The sequence below is a fragment of the Rutidosis leptorrhynchoides genome, chromosome 4, assembly GCF_046630445.1.
Source record: "Rutidosis leptorrhynchoides isolate AG116_Rl617_1_P2 chromosome 4, CSIRO_AGI_Rlap_v1, whole genome shotgun sequence".
NCBI lineage: Eukaryota > Viridiplantae > Streptophyta > Magnoliopsida > Asterales > Asteraceae > Rutidosis > Rutidosis leptorrhynchoides.
Window position 1 is genome coordinate 310791454 of NC_092336.1, and position 22901 is coordinate 310814354.

The following is a 22901-nucleotide window of genomic DNA, read 5'->3' on the forward strand; positions in this document are numbered from 1 at the left end:
CGACTAACGATGACTTAACGACTCAGTTAAAATGTATATACATGTAGTGTTTTAATATGTATTCATACACTTTTGAAAGACTTCAAGACACTTATCAAAATACTTCCACTTAACAAAAATGCTTACAATTACTTCCTCGTTCAGTTTCATCAACAATTCTACTCGTATGCACCTGTATTCGTACTCGTACAATACACAGCTTTTAGATGTATGTACTATTGGTATATACACTCCAATGATCAGCTCTTAGCAGCCCATGTTAGTCACCTAACACATGTGGGAACCATAATTTGGCAACTAGCATGAAATATCTCATAAAATTACAAAAATATGAGTAATCATTCATGACTTATTTACATGAAAATAAAATTACATATCCTTTATATCTAATCCATACACCAACTACCAAAAACACCTACAAACACTTTAATTCTTCAATTTTCTTTATCTAATTGATCTCTCTCAAGTTCTATCTTCAAGTTCTAAGTGGTCTTCATAAATTCCAAAAGTTCTAGTTTCATAAAATCAAGAATACTTCCAAGATTGCAAGTTTACTTCCAAGTTTTCTAAATCCATTCCAAGTAATCATCCAAGATCAAGAAACCTTTGTTACTTACAGTAGGTTACCTTTCTAATACAAGGTAATAATCATATTCAAACTTTAATTCAATTTCTATAACTATAACAATCTTATTTTGAGTGGAAATCTTACTTGAAATTGCTTTCGTTTCATGATTCTGCTTCAAGAACTTTCAAGCCATCCAAGGATCCTTTGAAGCTAGATCTATTTTTCTCATTTCCAGTAGGTTTATCCAAGGAACTTGAGGTAGTAATGATGTTCATAACATCATTCGATTCATACATATAAAGCTATCTTATTCGAAGGTTTAAACTTGTAATCACTAGAACATAGTTTAGTTAATTCTAAACTTGTTCGCAAATAAACGTTAATCCTTCTAACTTGACTTTTAAAATCAACTAAACACATGTTCTATATCTATATGATATTCTAACTTAATGATTTAAAACCTGGAAACACGAAAAACACCGTAAAACCGGATTTACGCCGTCGTAGTAACACCGCGGGCTGTTTTGGGTTAGTTAATTAAAAACTATGATAAGCTTTGATTTAAAAGTTGTTATTCTGAGAAAATGATTTTTATTATGAACATGAAACTATATCCAAAAATTATGGTTAAACTCAAAGTGGAAGTATGTTTTCTAAAATGGTCATCTAGACGTCGTTCTTTCGACTGAAATGACTACCTTTACAAAAATGACTTGTAACATATTTTCCAGACTATAAACCTATACTTTTTCTGTTTAGATTCACAAAATAGAGTTCAATAAGAAACCATAGTAATTTGATTCACTCAAAACGAATTTAAAATGAAGAAGTTATGGGTAAAACAAGATTGGATAATTTTTCTCATTTTAGCTACGTGAAAATTGGTAACAAATCTATTCCAACCATAACTTAATCAACTTGTATTCTATATTATGTAATCTTGAGATACCATAGACACGTATACAATGTTTCGACCTATCATGTCGACACATCTATATATATTTCGGAACAACCATAGACACTCTATATTTGAATGTTGGAGTTAGCTATACAGGGTTGAGGTTGATTCCAAAAAACATATAGTTTGAGTTGTGATCAATACTGAGATACGTATACACTGGGTCGTGGATTGAATCAAGATAATATTTATCGATTTATTTCTGTACATCTAACTGTGGACAACTAGTTGTAGGTTACTGTACCAACCCTCACTTTTCTACTTCTAAATTTCTGAATCAACCCTAGGGTTATATGTCTGACTATATGTATTAAGGGTTGTTATATACAATTAAATATTGACCGAATAGTAATTTTTAGTCAACAATGTACGCTTAAATAAATAATATATTATTAATTTATATAATTTGACATAATTTAACTAAGTATATAAACTTTGTATCACTTTTATTATTTAGTTAATGTAATATATATTTAACTATATAATAAATCCAATTATATATAAATGTAATAATATTTACAAACTTACTAAAGCTATAGTTTAATAATTAAAATCATAATTATTATTAAAAATACAAAATACCGAATTATTTATTATTTTTATGCAAAATTTGTATTTATTAATTAAATAAAAAAATAATAAAATATTATTGACAAATATTCTTGGAAAAACATTAAATAAATTTGTTTATTTACATAAAAAAATCCTTAAAATAAATAAAAAATTAAAAAATAAATAAATAAATTACTTTTTAATTAAAAATTTTAATGAAAAAAACTACTTTTATTATTTTATTTTGTACATTATCCCATGACCTAACATTTAATACTTTTTAATTTTAAAATCCCATTAAGAATTAAATATTTCTTTTTCTTTTAATTATTTTATTCTTTTTACCTAATTTTTTCAAGTATAAATACCCCTCATTTCTCATTTAAACTCACACCAAAATTTCTCTCATTCTCTCTTTGAAGAATTACTACTAGTAAGTATTCTTTTCTTACTTTTTATTTTTTTTACTTTTTACTTTTTACTTTTTACTTCGGTTATTATTTTTACCGAAATATGTAAATAATGTTATAAATTATATGCAATTAAAAATAAAATAAATAACAGGTATACACTATTACTATTACTAACACCTATAACCTACTACTTATATTGTAACATAAAAACATTTTGGGATATGTATTAGAGATGTATAGATCTTCGAACTTTCTTGACGAATGGTTTCTATGAGATTCTAGGCAGAGGGTTTGGATTTCTGATTTAAAGGGTCCTATGGCTCAAGCCCCTAGATCTAAATTAGCCATTCGAAGGAAAAGGGGTGATTAGAAGCTTATCTAATACGGCAAGTATCCTAAAATGGAAAACACTGATAAAAGTAGAAACTCTCTAGTCATAGAAACTTAGTAAAATAAGAAACTTTCTAAAAATGGAAACTTTATAAAAATAGTAACTTACTAGGAATAGAAACTTAGTAAAACAAACTATACTTAAACACATACTTAAACTTAAACATGGGCAAAACACTTAACTACTCTTAAATGTCAATAGGTTAACTTTCCTGCTCACTCGTTCAACTCTTTATTCCGAGGAATAACTCTCTCTCTACTTACTAAGGTGAATTCATAGCCCCTCTTTAATTGCTAGCAAACTTACTTACTTTTACTTGGGGTGAGACACATGCTGTTTTTACTTTTTACACTTTAGACACAAGTACCAAACTGTTAAACTATGCTATACCCGGCTATGTCCAACTAAGTCCCTACAGTGATATTTTTAATTGCTGCGGCATTCTTAATTATTGGGGATAGGCCTATCGGGAGTAACGTCCCCGATACATTTGACTAAGTCTTTGTATTACTTGATAATGAAATTAAAACGACAAGGACAGAACAACTTGTCACGGGGCAAACAACGTTTAGTCTAAATATCACGCACTGGCATAACTTTTTGATCCTGCGGGAGATCAACTTTACAAACTAAATCTTGTGGTCTAAAACAACGACAAACTTTTTGTTAAACCTATGAACTCACTCAACCTTTTTGGTTGACACTTTAACATGTTTTGTCTAAGGTGCTGTTTGATTCAAGCTCTTATACTTACTGCTTATGTGATGCTAATATTGCTTCCGCTGTATAACTACTGCTTTGATGATGATTGCTTGCTATGCTTGGAGTCTTCATTACATATCATATCAATTAAAGACATATTTATCTTCCCCTGCAAAACTCAACAAAACGTCTCATGTAGAGTCGTTCTCGTTTATACAACTGTGATTTGATATAATTAGTCACAATTACCCCAGACCCTATTTGGGGGTGTGACAGATTGGTATCAGAGCATAACCAGGCTGTTATAGAGAACCAAGATTGCATTTTTATGTGTGCCTTACTTGTTAGCTAGGGTGCCTTAGCAATCTAGGAAACTATAACCTTTCCTACCTTAGACTTTAAAGCACTTAGGATTTGCCTTGTAATCTTAAAACATATGCCTTACAATCCTATCCTAAAACTAATCAAAATCTCCTTCCTAATGTTAGGATGTCTAATTATCATCAAACGACCAAAATGAATCTTTTCAAGCTAACCGAAAAAGATACTGAAAGGTCTTCCACAGAAAGACCAGTCCAAAGTCCACCTTATGGATTTGGTAGTCCTCCCTCACCAAATTATAGCCCAAATACTACTCTAAAGTTACATGGGTCTCCTGATAACTATCCAACCCCGAGGAATAAAGACAAGAGGAAATGTCTTGAAGAAACTGGGCCATCAAAGAAAAGATTCCGATCTCCTTCCTACGATGAAGTTGATGCCAAGTACGAGCTCATGAATCTGTGAAAAACAACCGATGACCTTATTCGCCATATTGCAAGGATCGATGCTCAAATGAAGGAAAAAGACCTAGCGATCAAGAAGCTCATGGAGGAAAATGCTGAGCTAAAGAAAGAAATTATATACATACATTTGTTTTATCCCATGACCGATGTGGACTTTGGTTTGCACCCTTACAAGAAATGCCCGATGAGGGAAGCAATCTCTCTCCTACCTAAGAGAAGATGTTGACTTTAGATTGAAGATGGAGGAAAATCGCGTGAATAATCAACTTTCTATGAGGGACCACAAGTACCATGTAATCAACAATGGTGTTTCTAATCTTTATGATAATCTCGAATTCCTGCATTAGAAACAAAAGGCGAAGAATGAGAAAGTTGAGAAGTTTATGAAGAAGGTTGAGGACGAGAAGAAGAGATATGAAGACTACTTCAATCTTAATATTTCCTAATTTATTTTTCCAAATTTCTTATCTATGTAAAGGCTATGCCTTAAACTATTTCTATTTCCGAATCGTGTAATAAAGGTTTGTTTAATGCCTCGTTCTTAATAATATAAAGTGTTTCGTTCATATCATATTCATCTTTATCCCGCTTAAAAATTCTTCAAACTTATGACCTATCAGATTTATCAAACTTCTATACACCCTTATGTAGTGGAGAATCATGGTTCGTCCAACTGCACCAACTCTTACCACGATGTCTCATAACTTTCTCGTTTGACCACGTCCATTTCATAACTTTCACAACTTCCATAACTTTCAAAGGTATGAAAGTTGACCAAGTCTATAAAGACTGCAACTTAAAACTAGCCAACCATGACTCGACAAGTTCGTAACTATTTTCATGGATGACGTTTTGATCTAGTCCAAGAGTGAGAAAGAATATGAGCAACATTTGCAAATTCATTCTTAAGAAGAAGAACAACTCTACGCAAACTTTTTCAAGTGCAAGTTTTGGCTTAAAACCGACATGTTGTCGATCCAGCTAAGATTACTGCTATCCTTAAAACATTATATTAGAAATCATCATTTATCATATCCTGACCTTATGGAGTGACCTTGGAATGAAAATATGAATTAGTGAAATATAATGACGATGGCCAACGTGATTATATTACGGTAATTCATAGAAAAATTCCAATATCATGACGTATGGAATAGAAAGTGATTCAAAGAAAACTCTCAAGCTATCTGTTCAAAAACCCAAATGCAAGAAGAAAAAAGATCATCTTGATATTAGTAGATACCAAAGACTGCGAAGCATATTCGTCAATTTTTGGGACTTTTCGGTTACTATCGGAGATTCATAAAAGATTTTTCCCTTCTTGCCAAACCTCTTACGAAGCTAACTAAAAAAGGGAAGAAGTTTGAGTGGTCCGAAGAACAGGAATCTACTTTCAAGATTCTGAAAGAGAAGTTGACCACAGCCCCGATTCTATCTTTACCTGAAGGTACTGACGATTTTGTTGTTTACTGCGATGCCTCAAAGCAAGGCTTTGGTTGTGTTTTAATGCAATGTGAAAAGGTTATTGCCTACGCATCTAGACAGTTGAAGAAACACAAGGAGAACTATACCACACACGACCTTGAGTTAGGTGCCGTGGTATTTGCATTAAAGATATGGAGACATTACCTATATGGTACCTAGTTTAAGGTATACACTGACCATAAAAGTCTTCGACACATCTTTGATCAAAAACAGCTGAATATGAGGCAAAGCCGGTGGCTCGAGTTATTGAACGATTATGACTGTAAGATGGAATATCATCCTGGCAAGGCAAACGTAGTTGCCGATGCCCTCAGTCGAAAAGACGATGTTAAACGTGTTCGTGCCTTAAACCTGAAAATCAAATCAAATCTTATATCACGAATCTGCGAAGCTCAACTGGAAGCTATTAAACCAACACTTATCGAAGGTGAAGGACCTATCGGTTTCGAGAACCAACTCCAAGTGAAAGCTAATGGTACACGGTACTTTGGCAACAGAATTTGGGTTCCTCGCTTCGGTAATCTCCGTGAACTAGTCTTGGATGAAGCGCATAAGACTAGGCATTCTATTCATTCGGGTTCCAGTAAGATGTACCACGATGTGAAGGAATTCTACTGGTGGCCTATTATGAAAGCCGACATTGCTACTTATGTTAGTAAGTGTCTCACTTGTTTGAAAGTCAAGGCTGAACATCAAAAGCCTTCTAGTCTGTTGACACAACCCGATATTCCGCAGTGGAAGTGGGAATGTATCGCTATGGACTATATTACTAAATTGCCCAAGACTTCTAGTGGCAATGATACTATATGGGTCATAGTAGATCGTCTTACTAAATCTGCTCATTTTTTACCGATCAAGGAGACCGACAAGATGGAGAGATTGTCACAACTGTATATCAAAGAAATTGTCTCTCGTCATGGTGTTCCTATATCAATCATATCCGATCGTGTCAGTAGATTCACTTCCAGATTCTGGAAATCCTTACAATCTGCTCTTGGAACTCAACTCAACATGAGTACTGCTTATCATCCGCAAACCGATGGTCAAAGTGAACGAACCATTCAAACATTGGAAGATATGCCTCGCGCTTGTGTTATTGAATTCGGCAAAGGCTGGGATAGACATTTGCCTTTGGTTGAATTCTCTTACAATAATAGTTACCACTCAAGTATTAAGGCTGCACCTTTTGAGGCCTTATACGGACGAAAATGTAGATCCCCACTGTGCTGGGATGAATTAGAGGACAGACAGTTAACTGGTCTTGAAATCATACACGAGACAACCGAAAAGATAGTTTAGATTAAGAAACGAATAGAAACTGCCCGCAGTCGACAGAAGAGCTATGCTAATAAAGGTCGGAAAGATTTGGAATTCCAAGTTGGTGACAAAGTCATGTTGAAAGTATCCCCTTGGAAAGGCGTCGTTCGTTTTGGTAAACGAAGCAAACTAAGTCCGCGTTTTATTGGACCCTTCAAAATTACTAAAAGGATCGGACCCGTGGCTTATCGATTAGAATTACCTGCTGAACTTAGCAGCGTACACGACGTATTTCATGTCTCGAATCTTAAAAAGTGTCTCGCTAATGACACTCTCGTTATTCCTTTAGATGACATTCGCATTGATGATAAAATGCACTTCATAGAGGAACCCGTAGAAGTCATGGACCGATCTGCTAAACGCTTAAAACAAAGCACCATACCTATTGTTAAGATCCGTTGGAATTCACGACGTAGCCCCGAGTATACCTGGGAACGTGAAGACCAAATGAAACAGAAATATCCCCATCTCTTCTCAACCGCTGATGCATCCGAGAAGTCTACCTAAAACTTCAGGACGAAGTTTTTATTAACGGGGAGGTACTGTAACAACCCTCACTTTTCGACTTCTAAATTTCTGAATTAACCCTAGGGTTATATGTCTGACTATATGTATTAAGGGTTGTTATATACAATTAAATATTGACCGAATAGTAATTTTTAGTCAACAATGTACGCTTAAATAAATAATATATTATTAATTTATATAATTTGACATAATTTAACTAAGTATATAAACTTTGTATCACTTTTATTATTTAGTTAATGTAATATATATTTAACTATATAATAAATCCAATTATATATAAATGTAATAATATTTACAAACTTACTAAAGCTATAGTTTAATAATTAAAATTAAAATTATTATTAAAAATACAAAATACCGAATTATTTATTATTTTTATGCAAAATTTTTATTTATTAATTAAATAAAAAAAATAATAAAATATTATTAACAAATATTCTTGGAAAAACATTAAATAAATTTGTTTTTTTACATAAAAAAAATCCTTAAAATAAATAAAAAATAAAAAAATTAAAAAATAAATTACTTTTTAATTAAAAATTTTAATGAAAAAAACTACTTTTATTATTTTATTTTGTGCATTATCCCATTACCTAACATTTAATACTTTTTAATTTTAAAATCCCATTAAGAATTAAATATTTCTTTTTCTTTTAATTATTTTATTCTTTTTACCTAATTTTTTCAAGTATAAATACCCCTCATTTCTCATTTAAACTCACACCAAAATTTCTCTCATTCTCTCTTTGAAGAATTACTACTAGTAAGTATTCTTTTCTTACTTTTTATTTTTTTTACATTTTACTTTTTACTTTTTACTTTTTACTTCGGTTATTATTTTTACCGAAATATGTAAATAATGTTATAAATTATATACAATTAAAAATAAAATAAATAACATGTATACACTATTACTATTACTAACACCTATAACCTACTACTTATATTGTAACATAAAAACATTTTAGGATATGTATTAGAGATGTATAGATCTTCGAACTTTCTTGACGAATGGTTTCTATGAGATTCTAGGCAGAGGGTTTGGATTTCCGATTTAAAGGGTCCTATGGCTCAAGCCCCTAGATCTAAATTAGCCATTCGAAGGGAAAGGGATGATTAGAAGCTTATCTAATACTGCAAGTATCCTAAAATGGAAAACACTGATAAAAGTAGAAACTCTCTAGTCATAGAAACTTAGTAAAATAAGAAACTTTCTAAAAATGGAAACTTTATAAAAATAGTAACTTACTAGGAATAGAAACTTAGTAAAACAAACTATACTTAAACACATACTTAAACTTAAACATGGGCAAAACACTTAACTACTCTTAAATGTCAATAGGTTGACTTTCCTGCTCACTCGTTCAACTCTTTATTCCGAGGAATAACTCTCTCTCTACTTACTAAGGTGAATTCATAGCCCCTCTTTAATTGCTAGCAAACTTACTTACTTTTACTTGGGGTGAGACACATGCTGTTTTTACTTTTTACACTTTACACACAAGTACCAAACTGTTAAACTATGCTTTACCCGGCTATGTCCGACTAAGTCCCTACAGTGATATTTTTAATTGCTGCGGCATTCTTAATTATTGGGGATAGGCCTACCGGGAGTAACGTCCCCGATACATTTGACTAAGTCTTTGTATTACTTGATAATGAAATTAAAACGACAAGGACAGAACAACTTGTCACGGGGCAAACAACGTTTAGTCTAAATATCACGCACTGGCATAAATTTTTGATCCTGCTGGAGATCAACTTGACTGGATCTGAGTGATCTACTTATGAAAAACAAATCTTATGGTCTAACACTATTACTGAAATCATTATTTATGACAAACCTATGAACTCACTCAACCTCGTGTTGACTTTTTAAGCATGTTTATTCTCAGGTACTTAAATATTGCTTCCGCTGTATAACTACTGCTTTGATGATGATTGCTTGCTATGCTTGGAGTCTTCATTACATATCATATCAATTAAAGACATATTTATCTTCCCCTGCAAAACTCAACAAAACGTCTCATGTAGAGTCGTTCTCGTTTATACAACTGTGATTTGATATAATTAGTCACAATTACCCTAGGCCCTATTTGGGGGTGTGACAGTTACTAATGAGGACAGCTGACTTAATAAACTTAAAACATCAAAATATATTAAAAGTGTTGTAAATATATTTTGAACATACTTTGATATATATGTATATATTGTTATAGGTTCGTGAATCAACCAGTGGCCAAGTCTTACTTCCCGACGAAGTAAAAATCTGTGAAAGTGAGTTATAGTCCCACTTTTAAAATCTAATATTTTTGGGATGAGAATACATGCAGGTTTTATAAATGATTTACAAAATAGACACAAGTACGTAAAACTACATTCTATGGTTGAATTATCGAAATCGACTATGCCCCTTTTTATTAAGTCTGGTAATCTAAGAATTAAGGAACAGACACCCTAATTGACGTGAATCCTAAAGATAGATCTATTGGGCCTAACAAACCCCATCCAAAGTACCGGATGCTTTAGTACTTCGAAATTTATATCATATCCGAAGGGTGTCCCGGAATGATGGGGATATTCTTATATATGCATCTTGTTAATGTCGGTTACCAGGTGTTCACCATATGAATGATTTTTATCTCTATGTATGGGATGTGTATTGAAATATGAAATCTTGTGGTCTATTGTTACGATTTGATATATATAGGTTAAACCTATAACTCACCAACATTTTTGTTGACGTTTAAAGCATGTTTATTCTCAGGTGAATACTAAGAGCTTCCGCTGTTGCATACTAAAATAAGGACAAGATTTGGAGTCCATGTTTGTATGATATTGTGTAAAAACTGCATTCAAGAAACTGATTTCGATGTAACATATTTGTATTGTAAACCATTATGTAATGGTCGTGTGTAAACAGGATATTTTAGATTATCATTATTTGATAATCTACGTAAAGCTTTTTAAACCTTTATTTATGTAATAAAGGTTATGGTTTGTTTTAAAAATGAATGCAGTCTTTGAAAAACGTCTCATATAGAGGTCAAAACCTCGCAACGAAATCAATTAATATGGAACGTTTTTAATCAATAAGAACGGGACATTTCAGTTGGTATCAGAGCGTTGGTCTTAGAGAACCAGAAAATTTGCATTAGTGTGTCTTATCGAGTTTGTTAGGATGCATTAGTTAGTCTGGACTTCGACCGTGTTTTCTTTAAAAATGATTGCTTAACATTTTTGTTGGAAACTATATATTATTAACATGTATATATTATGTGATATATTAATCTCTTAACATGTTTGATATTGTGTGATAGATGTCTACCTCTAGTACAAATCCCATTGACTCACCTAATAATAACGAAGAGTCGAATATATATTGGACTGATTCACAAGTTCCCGAAGAAGAATCGGAAGAAGAATCAGAACCGGAAGAAGAATCAGAACCGAAAGAGGAGGAACCGGAGGAGGAAATAGAACCGGTGGGGGAAATAATAAAACGGTTAAGTAAAAGAAAATCCTCAACCAACTGACCAAGGTTAATTATGGTCAATGGTGTTTCCGCCAAGGAAGCAAAATATTGGGAGGATTACCAATTCTCCGATGAATCGGATTCCGACGAGAATTCCGATGATGTTATAGAAATTACCCCAACTGAATTTAAAAAGGCAAAAGAAAATAATAAGGTAAAGGGCATAAAAATAGAGAAATCTAATTCCAACCCCGATGAACTTTATATGTATCGTCAACCCCCGAAGCCCTTAAGTTGTAACAATGACCCAGGAACCTCTAAACCACCAGGTTTTTTTAAACCGTTGTGGAAAACGACAGCTTGTATTAGGGGAACATCATATATCCCTAGAAACTTGGCAAAATGAACCAAAACTGAAGAAGAAGAAACGAGCGAGTCGGAATAAGATAGTTGTATTCGTGTGGTGTAATATATGTAATATAATGTGCTTATGCTTTATGATATATGTAAAAATTGCTTGTATTAATAAGTATTTTTTTTTATGAATCTAACTCTTGTCTATTTTACAGTATAAAAACACAAAATGGATAGACAACCCAATATTTTAAGAGACCTACCCGGAGACATGATTGATGAAATCTTGTCTAGAGTCGGTCAGAATTCTTCGGCACAACTATTTACGGCGAAATCAGTTTGTAAGACATTCGAAGAACGTTCCAAGAATGTCTTGGTTTATAAGAGACTTTCGTTTGAAAGATGGGGGATATCACATTGGGAAACCCATAAGTTACGATGTGTTTACTTTGATGCATATATTGCGGGGAACCCAAATGCTATTTTACGCAACGGGTTAAGAAATTATTTTGACTCAATGTATCCAAATATAGGACTTCATGATTTAGAAAAAGCGGCTAACATGCAACATAAAGAAGCATGCTATGCTTACGGGTTAGTAATGTTCGCTTCTCACCAAAGTGAGAAAAAGAATATCGGGCTACAGCTATTAAACAAAACATTCCCACAAGTGACCGAATCGGTAATTGGGGTAAGAAATGAGGTTTTTAGGTTATTACGAGACTGTTGGTCATTATGTAACCCTCGTCCCTTTGACGACGTTACAACACGCTGTCTTATCAACGGCCATAACGGTTATGTTCCATAAGACCAAGGATGGGAAGTAGTCCAAGTAAAACTAGAATGCATGACTTATTTCTGGACGTATGAATTACGTGTCTTTATTGCCTTTGCTGAACGACTTGTGTACTAGCTAGAATTATCTTCACAACTATCTTGTATCAAAGTTATTGTGTGCTATATTTCATGCTTTATGTAAAATAAGCGGTATTGTAAGTTTGTAAAATATTGTATAAAAGTTTGAGCGCGAAATATTATTATAATCAGTTTTTCATATAGAATTGTAGTAGTTGAATTGTATATTAGCTACTAAGTATGAACTTAACGGGTAGGTACTACCCGAATTTAAACTTATAAAACGCTAATATGAAGAAAAAGCTTTTATAAATGAGTTCATATTATGCTACGAAATACTATTAACTACTCTTAATATTCTGTATGATTAACTTGTTCCATTTGACTATTTTGAAGGAAATGGCACCGACTACTCGACACACTGTGAATATGAATGAAGAGGAATTCCGTACTTTTCTAGCTTCAAACATAGCTGCAGTACAGGATACGCTACATACCAACAATAACCTTGGATCTAGCAGTACAGGAAATCGTGTAGGATGCACCTACAAAGAATTCACTGCCGGCAAACCTTTGGAATTTGATGGAACCGAAGGACCAATCGGATTGAAACGGTGGACCGAGAAGGTCGAATCGGTGTTTGCCATAAGTAAGTGTACTGAAGAGGACAAAGTGAAGTACGCTACGCATACCTTCACAGGTTCTGCGTTAACATGGTGGAATACCTATCTAGAGCAAGTGGAACAAGATGATGCTTACGCACTACCGTGGTCAGCATTCAAGCACTTGATGAATGAGAAGTACCGTCCCAGAACCGAGGTCAATAATCTCAAGACAGAACTTAGAGGGTTACGAACCCAAGGATTTGATATTACCACGTACGAAAGACAATTCACAGAATTGTGCCTATTGTGTCCGGGAGCGTTCGAAGATGAGGAAGAGAAGATCGATGCGTTTGTGAAAGGATTACCGGAAAGAATCCAAGAAGATATAAGTTCACACGAGCCCGCCTCCATACAACAGGCATGTAGAATGGCTCACAAACTAGTGAACCAGATTGAGGAAAGAATTAAAGAACAGACGGCTGAAGAGGCCTATGTGAAGCAAGTCAAAAGAAAGTGGGAGGAAAACGGTGATAAGAATCACCAATACAACAACAACAGAAATTACAATAATAATCGCAACAATTATCCCAACAATCGCAACATCAATCGCAACTACAACAAACGGCCCAACAACAACAACAACAACAACAACAACAACAACAACAACAACAACAACAACATCAACTACAACAATCGTCCCAACAACAATAACAATCGCAACAACAACAACAATCAGAAGTAGCTATGCCAAAGGTGTGAAAAGTATCACTCGGGGTTCTGCACCAAATTATGCAGCAAGTGTAAAAGAAATGGTCATAGCGCGGCAAAGTGTGAGGTCTACGGACCAGGGGTTAACAGAACGAAAGGAACAAATGGTGTCAGAACGAGTAATGGTAGAGCAAGTAGTGTCGGAGCAAGTTATGCCAATGTAGTTTGTTATAAATGTGGAAAACCAGGCCACATTATTAGAAATTGCTCGAACCAGGAGAACACGAATGGACAAGGCCGCGGAAGAGTTTTCAATATTAATGCGGCAGAGGCACAGGAAGACCCGGAGCTTGTTACGGGTACGTTTCTTATTGACAATAAATCTGCTTACGTTTTATTTGATTCGGGTGCGGATAGAAGCTATATGAGTAGAGATTTTTGTGCTAAATTAAGTTGTCCATTGATGCCGTTGGATAGTAAATTTTTACTCGAATTAGCAAATGGTAAATTAATTTCAGCAGATAATATATGTCGGAATCGAGAAATTAAACTGGTTAGCGAAACATTTAAGATTGACTTGATACCAGTAGAGTTAGGGAGTTTTAATGTGATAATCGGTATGGACTGGTTGAAAGAAGTGAAAGCAGAGATCGTTTGTTACAAAAATGCAATTCGCATTATACGAGAAAAAGGAAAACCCTTAATGGTGTACGGAGAAAAGGGCAACACGAAGCTACATCTTATTAGTAATTTGAAGGCACAAAAACTAATAAGAAAAGGTTGCTATGCTGTTCTAGCACACATCGAGAAAGTATAAATTGAAGAAAAGAGCATCAATGATGTTCCCGTCGCAAAAGAATTTCCCGATGTATTTCCGAAAGAATTACCGGGATTACCCCCACATCGATCCGTTGAATTTCAAATAGATCTTGTACCAGGAGCTGCACCAATAGCTCGTGCTCCTTACAGACTCGCACCCAGCGAGATGAAAGAACTTCAAAGCCAATTACAAGAACTTTTAGAGCGTGGTTTCATTCAACCAAGCACATCACCGTGGGGAGCTCCTGTTTTGTTTGTCAAGAAGAAAGATGGTACATTCAGGTTGTGTATCGACTATCGAGAGTTGATCAAACTTACCATCAAGAACCGCTACCCACTACCGAGAATCGACGACTTATTTGATCAACTACAAGGCTCGTCTGTTTATTCAAAGATTGACTTACGTTCCGGGTATCATCAAATGCGGGTGAAAGAAGATGATATTCCAAAGACTGCTTTCAGAACACGTTACGGTCATTACGAGTTTATGGTCATGCCGTTTGGTTTAACTAATGCACCAGCTGTGTTCATGGACCTTATGAACCGAGTGTGCAGACCATACCTTGACAAGTTTGTCATTGTTTTCATTGATGACATACTTATTTACTCAAAGAATGACCAAGAACACGGTGAACATTTGAGAAAGGTGTTAGAAGTATTGAGGAAGGAAGAATTGTACGCTAAATTTTCAAAGTGTGCATTTTGGTTGGAAGAAGTTCAATTCCTCGGTCACATAGTGAACCAAAAAGGTATTAAGGTGGATCCGGCAAAGATAGAAACTGTTGAAAAGTGGGAAACCCCAAAAACTCCGAAACACGTACGCCAATTTTTAGGACTAGCTGGTTAGTACAGAAGGTTCATCCAAGACTTTTCCAGAATAGCAAAACCCTTGACTGCATTAACGCATAAAGGGAAGAAATTTGAATGGAAGGATGAACAAGAGAAAGCGTTTCAGTTATTGAAGAAAAAGCTAACTACGGCACCTATATTGTCATTGCCTGAAGGGAATGATGATTTTGTGATTTATTGTGACGCATCAAAGCAAGGTCTCGGTTGTGTATTAATGCAACGAACGAAGGTGATTGCTTATGCGTCTAGACAATTGAAGATTCACGAGCAAAATTATACGACGCATGATTTGGAATTAGGCACGGTTGTTTTTGCATTAAAGACTTGGAGGCACTACTTATATGGGGTCAAAAGTATTATATATACCGACCACAAAAGTCTTCAACACATATTTAATCAGAAACAACTGAATATGAGGCAGCGTAGGTGGATTGAATTGTTGAATGATTACGACTTTGAGATTCGTTACCACCCGGGGAAGGCAAATGTGGTAGCCGACGCCTTGAGTAGGAAGGACAGAGAACCCATTCGAGTAAAATCTATGAGTATAATGATTCACAATAACCTTACTACTCAAATAAAGGAGGCGCAACAAGGAGTTTTAAAAAAGGGAAATTTAAAGGATGAAATACCCAAAGGATCGGAGAAGCATCTTAATATTCCAGAAGACGGAACTCGGTATAGGGCTGAAAGGATTTGGGTACCAAAATTTGGAGATATGAGAGAAATGGTACTTAGAGAAGCTCATAAAACTAGATACTCAATACATCCTGGAACGGGGAAGATGTACAAGGATCTCAAGAAACATTTTGGGGGGCGGGTATGAAAGCCGATGTTGCTAAATACGTAGGAGAATGTTTGACGTGTTTTAAGGTCAAAGCTGAGCATCAGACACCATCAGGTCTACTTCAACAACCCAAAATCCCGGAATGAAAATGGGAAAACATTACCATGGATTTCATCACTAAATTGCCAAGAACTGCATGTGGTTTTGATACTATTTGAGTAATAGTTGATCGTCTCACCAAATCAGCACACTTCCTGCCAATAAGAGAAGATGACAAGATGGAGAAGTTAGCACGACTTTATTTGAAGGAAGTCGTCTCCAGACATGGAATACCAATCTCTATTATCTCTGATAGGGATGGCAGATTTATTTCAAGATTCTGGCAGACATTACAGCAAGCATTAGGAACTCGTCTAGACATGAGTACTGCATATCATCCACAAACTGATGGGCAGAGCGAAAGGATGATACAAACGCTTGAAGACATGCTACAAGCATGTGTTATTGATTTCAGAAACAGTTGGGATCGACATCTACCGTTAGTAGAATTTTCCTACAACAACAGCTACCATTCAAGCATTGAGATGGCGCCGTTTGAAGCACTTTATGGTAGAAAGTACAGGTCTCCGATTTGTTGGAGTGAAGTGGGGGATAGACAGATTACGGGTCCGGAGATAATACAAGAAACTACTGAGAAGATCATCCAAATTCAACAACGGTTGAAAACCGCCCAGAGTCGACAAAAGAGCTACGCGGACAGTAAAAGAAAAGATATAGAGTTTGAAATTGGAGAAATGGTCATGCTTAAGGTTTCACCTAGGAAAGGCGTTGTTCGATTTGGTAAACGGGGGAAACTAAATCCAAGGTACATTGGACCATTCAAGATTATAGATCGTGTCGGACCAGTAGCTTACCAACTGGAGCTACCTCAACAACTCGCAGCTGTACATAACACTTTCCACGTCTCAAATTTGAAGAAATGTTTTGCTAAAGAAGATCTCACTATTCCGTTGGATGAAATCCAAATCAGTGAAAAACTTCAATTCATTGAAGAACCCGTCGAAATAATGGATCGTGAGGTTAAGAGACTTAAACAAAACAAGATACCGATTGTTAAGGTTCGATGGAATGCTCGTAGAGGACCCGAGTTCACATGGGAGCATGAAGATCAGATGAAGAAGAAATACCCGCATTTATTTCCAGAAGATACGTCAACACCTCCAACTGCTAAAAATTTCGGGACGAAATTTATTTAACGGGTAGGTACTGTAGTGACCCGAACTTTTCCATGTTTATATATATATTAAATGAAATTGTTATTTACATGATTAAGTGTTTCCAACATGTTAAGCAATCAAACTTGTTAAGACTTGATTAATTGAAATAGGTTTCATATAGACAATTGACCACCCAAGTTGACCGGTGATTCACGAACGTTAAAACTTGTAAAAACTATACGATGACATATATATGGTTATATATATAGTTAACATGATTTTATTATAAGTATGTATCTCATTAGGTATTTTAACAATGAGTTATATACATAAAAATGAGACTATTAATTTAAGAAACTCGAAAACGATATATATAACGATTATCGTTATAACAACGTCTTACTAGGTACATATGAATCATATTAAGATATTGATACACTAGGTTAATTATGTTAAATGATAAGTAAATATATTATTAAGTGTATTAACAATGAAATACATATGTAAAAATAAGACTACTAACTTAATGATTTCGAAACGAGACATATATGTAACGATTATCGTTGTAACGACATTTAACTGTATATACATCATACTAAGATATATTATATATCATAATATCATGATAATATAACAATTTAACATCTCATTTGTTATAATAAATAATGGGTTAACAACATTCAACAAGATCGTTAACCTAAAGGTTTCAAAACAACATTTACATGTAACGACTAACGATGACTTAACGACTCAGTTAAAATGTATATACATGTAGTGTTTTAATATGTATTCATACACTTTTTAGAGACTTCAAGATACTTATCAAAATACTTCTACTTAACAAAAATGCTTACAATTACATCCTCGTTCTGTTTCATCAACAATTCTACTCGTATGCACCCATATTCGTACTCGTACAATACACAGCTTTTAGATGTATGTACTATTAGTATATACACTCCAATGATCCGCTCTTAGCAGCCCATGTGAGTCACCTAACACATGTGGGAACCATCATTTGGCAACTATCATGAAATATCTCATAAAATTACAAAAATATGAGTAATCATTCATGACTTATTTACATGAAAACAAAATTACATATCCTTTATATCTAATCTATACACCAACGACCAAAAACACCTACAAACACTTTCATTCTTCAATTTTCTTCATCTAATTAATCTCTCTTAAGTTATATCTTCAAGTTCTAAGTGTTCTTCATAAATTCCAAAAGTTGTAGTTTCATAAAATCAAGAATACTTCCAAGATTGCAAGTTTACTTCCAAGTTTTCTAAATCCATTCCAAGTAATCATCCAAGATCAAGAAACCTTTGTTACTTACAGTAGGTTATCTTTCTAATACAAGGTAATAATCATATTCAAACTTTAATTCAATTTCTATAACTATAACAATCTTATTTCGAGTGGAAATCTTACTTGAAATTGTTTTCGTGTCATGATTCTGCTTCAAGAACTTTCAAGCCATCCAAGGATCCTTTGAAGCTAGATCTATTTTTCTCATTTCCAGTAGGTTTATCTAAGGAACTTGAGATAGTAATGATGTTCATAACATCATTCGATTCATACATATAAAGCTATCTTATTTGAAGGTTTAAACTTGTAATCACTAGAACATAGTTTAGTTAATTCTAAACTTGTTCGCAAATAAATGTTAATCCTTCTAACTTGACTTTTAAAATCCACTAAACACATGTTCTATATCTATATGATATGCTGACTTAATGATTTAAAACCTGGAAACACGAAAAACACCGTAAAACCGGATTTACGCCGTCGTAGTAACACCGCGGGCTGTTTTGGGCTAGTTAATTAAAAACTATGATAAACTTTGATTTAAAAGTTGTTATTTTGAGAAAATGATTTTTATTATGAACATGAAACTATATCCAAAAATTATGGTTAAACTCAAAGTGGAAGTATGTTTTCTAAAATGGTCATCTAGACGTCGTTCTTTCGACTGAAATGACTACCTTTACAAAAACGACTTGTAACTTATTTTTCCGACTATAAATCTATACTTTTTCTGTTTAGATTCATAAAATAGAGCTCAATATGAAACCATAGCAATTTGATTCACTCAAAACGGATTTAAAATGAAGAAGTTATGGGTAAAACAAGATTGGATAATTTTTCTCATTTTAGCTACGTGAAAATTGGTAACAAATCTATTCCAACCATAACTTAATCAACTTGTATTGTATATTATGTAATCTTGAGATACCATAGACACGTATACAATGTTTCGACCTATCATGTCGACACATCTATATATATTTCGGAACAACCATAGACACTCTATATGTGAATGTTGGAGTTAGCTATACAGGGTTGAGGTTGATTCCAAAATATATATAGTTTGAATTGTGATCAATACTGAGATACGTATACACTGGGTCGTGAATTGATTCAAGATAATATTTATCGATTTATTTCTGTACATCTAACTGTGGACAACTAGTTGTAGGTTACTAACGAGGACAACTGACTTAATAAACTTAAAACATCAAAATATATTAAAAGTGTTGTAAATATATTTTGAAAATACTTTGATATATATGTATATATTGTTATAGGTTCGTGAATCAACCAGTGGCCAAGTCTTACTTCCCGACGAAGTAAAAATCTGTGAAAGTGAGTTATAGTCCCACTTTTAAAATATAATATTTTTGGGATGAGAATACATGCAGGTTTTATAAATGATTTACAAAATAGACACAAGTACGTAAAACTACATTCTATGGTTGAATTATCGAAATCGAATATGCCCCTTTTTATTAAGTCTGGTAATCTAAGAATTAGGGAACAAACAGCCTAATTGACGCGAATCTTAAAGATAGATCTATTGGGCCTAACAAACCCCATCCAAAGTACCGGATGCTTTAGTACTTCGAAATTTATATCATATCCGAAGGATGTCCCAGAATGATGGGGATATTCTTATATATGCATCTTGTTAATGTCGGTTACCAGGTGTTCACCATATGAATGATTTTTATCTCTATGTATGGGATGTGTATTGAAATATAAAATCTTGTGGTCTATTGTTACGATTTGATATATATAGGTTAAACCTATAACTCACCAACATTTTTGTTGACGTTTAAAGCATGTTTATTCTCAGGTGAATACTAAGAGCTTCCGCTGTTGCATACTAAAATAAGGACAAGATTTGGAGTCCATGTTTGTATGATATTGTGTAAAAACTGCATTCAAGAAACTGATTTCGATGTAACATATTTGTATTGTAAACCATTATGTAATGGTCGTGTGTAAACAGGATATTTTAGATTATCATTATTTGATAATTTACGTAAAGCTTTTTAAACCTTTACTTATGAAATAAAGGTTATGGTTTATTTTAAAAATGAATGCAGTCTTTGAAAAACGTCTCATATAGAGGTCAAAACCTCGCAACGAAATCAATTAATATGGAACGTTTTTAATCAATAAGAACGGGACATTTCAACCTGGGCTACTGAAAAGTTGATTTTCAGTTAGTTCGGTTCGAGTAGATGATTTTGCGTTTAGGCCTCGTCTTAATCCGAGTTACGGTTTAGGATTTATGGCCCTCCGATAGTCACTACACCCTATTAACGTTGTGCTAAAATTTCTGACCTGCTCGCACTTAAACTGTCGCCACGGTCAAACGAAGACGAGTTAGGTTCTGAAAATTGGTCAGCTATTAGGGGACTCATATACGGAGCCATAGCCACTGACTATGCATCTTTTCGATTTACGTAGAGGTCGTAGCAGCTGACCAAATTCAGCCTATTGTTTCGATCTCTATTCTTGTCAAACTTACTTAGCTTTTATGATGATGAACGATGATGATGATGACACTTAAACTTATTTTATGCACTATTAGAATTTATAAAGACAACCTACCTAGTAACTTTTGATTTAGGTTGACGACCTTTCGGACCGACTTACTACTTGCGTACTTTCATTACCGACTTTACTGCTTTTATCACTGTGAGTTATAGCATCCCTTTTTACCACTTTTACTATTTTTGGGACTGAGAATACATGCACTTTTACGTTTTACATACTAGGCACGAGTACTTAAACTTTATATGTGTGTGGGTTATACAACGGCATAAATATTCCCTTTAGCACGGTAACGTTTAGTCATTGGTCTTTGAACCGGTGAACGCGAATCTTAGATATGGATCCATAGGGTTTGACATCCCCACTCGGGCTAGTCGCGCTAGCATTTAACGGGTGTTTAATACTTCGTGAACATACACACTCGCCAAGTGTACTTTTAGGGGGTTATAAACGTTAAGTCTAGTTACCGGGTGCCCACGGTTATACATATACTTTTCATACTATTTGATACGCTATTTGCAGCACTGAAATCTCGTGGTCTATCTTACGTTACTATTACAACTTAAACTATAGCTCACCAACATTCGTGTTGACTTTTTAAGCGTGTATTTCTTAGGTGCCTAGAGGTTTATTGCTTCCGCTGTTAGACTTGATGTCATGCTGTTATTGAATTGCTGTTAAGGACCTGCTGTATTAGTTATCCGCTGCATTACTAGAAATGTCTCATTCATGGAACTTTTCTGTTGCATTCGTAGTTTATGTTAATTTCAAAAAATGACTTTGTAACGACCTTAGGGTCAAATAATTATGTTTATGCTCCTATTCGTAGGATGCGCGCTATCTTTTGTAAAACGTTATCTTTTTATGAATGCAAATCGGTTTTCAAACATCATATAGTGTTTGACCATGTAATGATCCTGTTGATTGATGATCCGTACACGATGATTTTGTACGGGGCGTCACAAACATGCTAATAGATAATAGTGGTTTGTTAAACTACATATATCTCTAGGTCCCATAAAGATCTAAGAGTTGCACTTATACCAATTAATGCAATTGGTACCCGCTACCTACCAATGGACTCCATAACTACTAGCTGATCAACATGATGTGGCTATGGAACCTCTATGTGGATCTTAGGCTTTCGTAAATTAATTGTTTTTAAACTATAAAAAAAACTTGGGTAGTTAGTTTATTAAAGCTCAATATCGAAAATACTAAATTGAATTTTATTTCTGTTGTAGATGTTAAAACGTAAACCAAAACCAAAACACACTTCCTTCTTTGTTGGAGAACGACAAACTCAATGTTCAAACTTCCGAGATTGGCATCACAACCTTAGAACCGTTCTCAAGCTTGAATGGAAGTTGAACAGAATTAGAATCTTTATCTGATCCTCCTGCTTGGGCAGCTCTTGCTGCTTAGTAAAATGCTTATCGGAAGTTGTTCGATGAGCAGGAGAAGAAGGATGAAAGGGTGAAAAAAATAAGCCGAATACTTTGTGGAAGGGAAATGATAAATCATTTTCTAGCAAAAATATTCCACCTTCCAAAAAGGAAAGCCCAACAAAAGACACCGAATGTTTCCATTGTGGAAAAGCTGACCATTGGAGAAGGAATTTTCCTTTCTACCAATCTAAGCTAAGAAATGGAAAAGCTAGTGAGACTAGCAAATTAGGTAT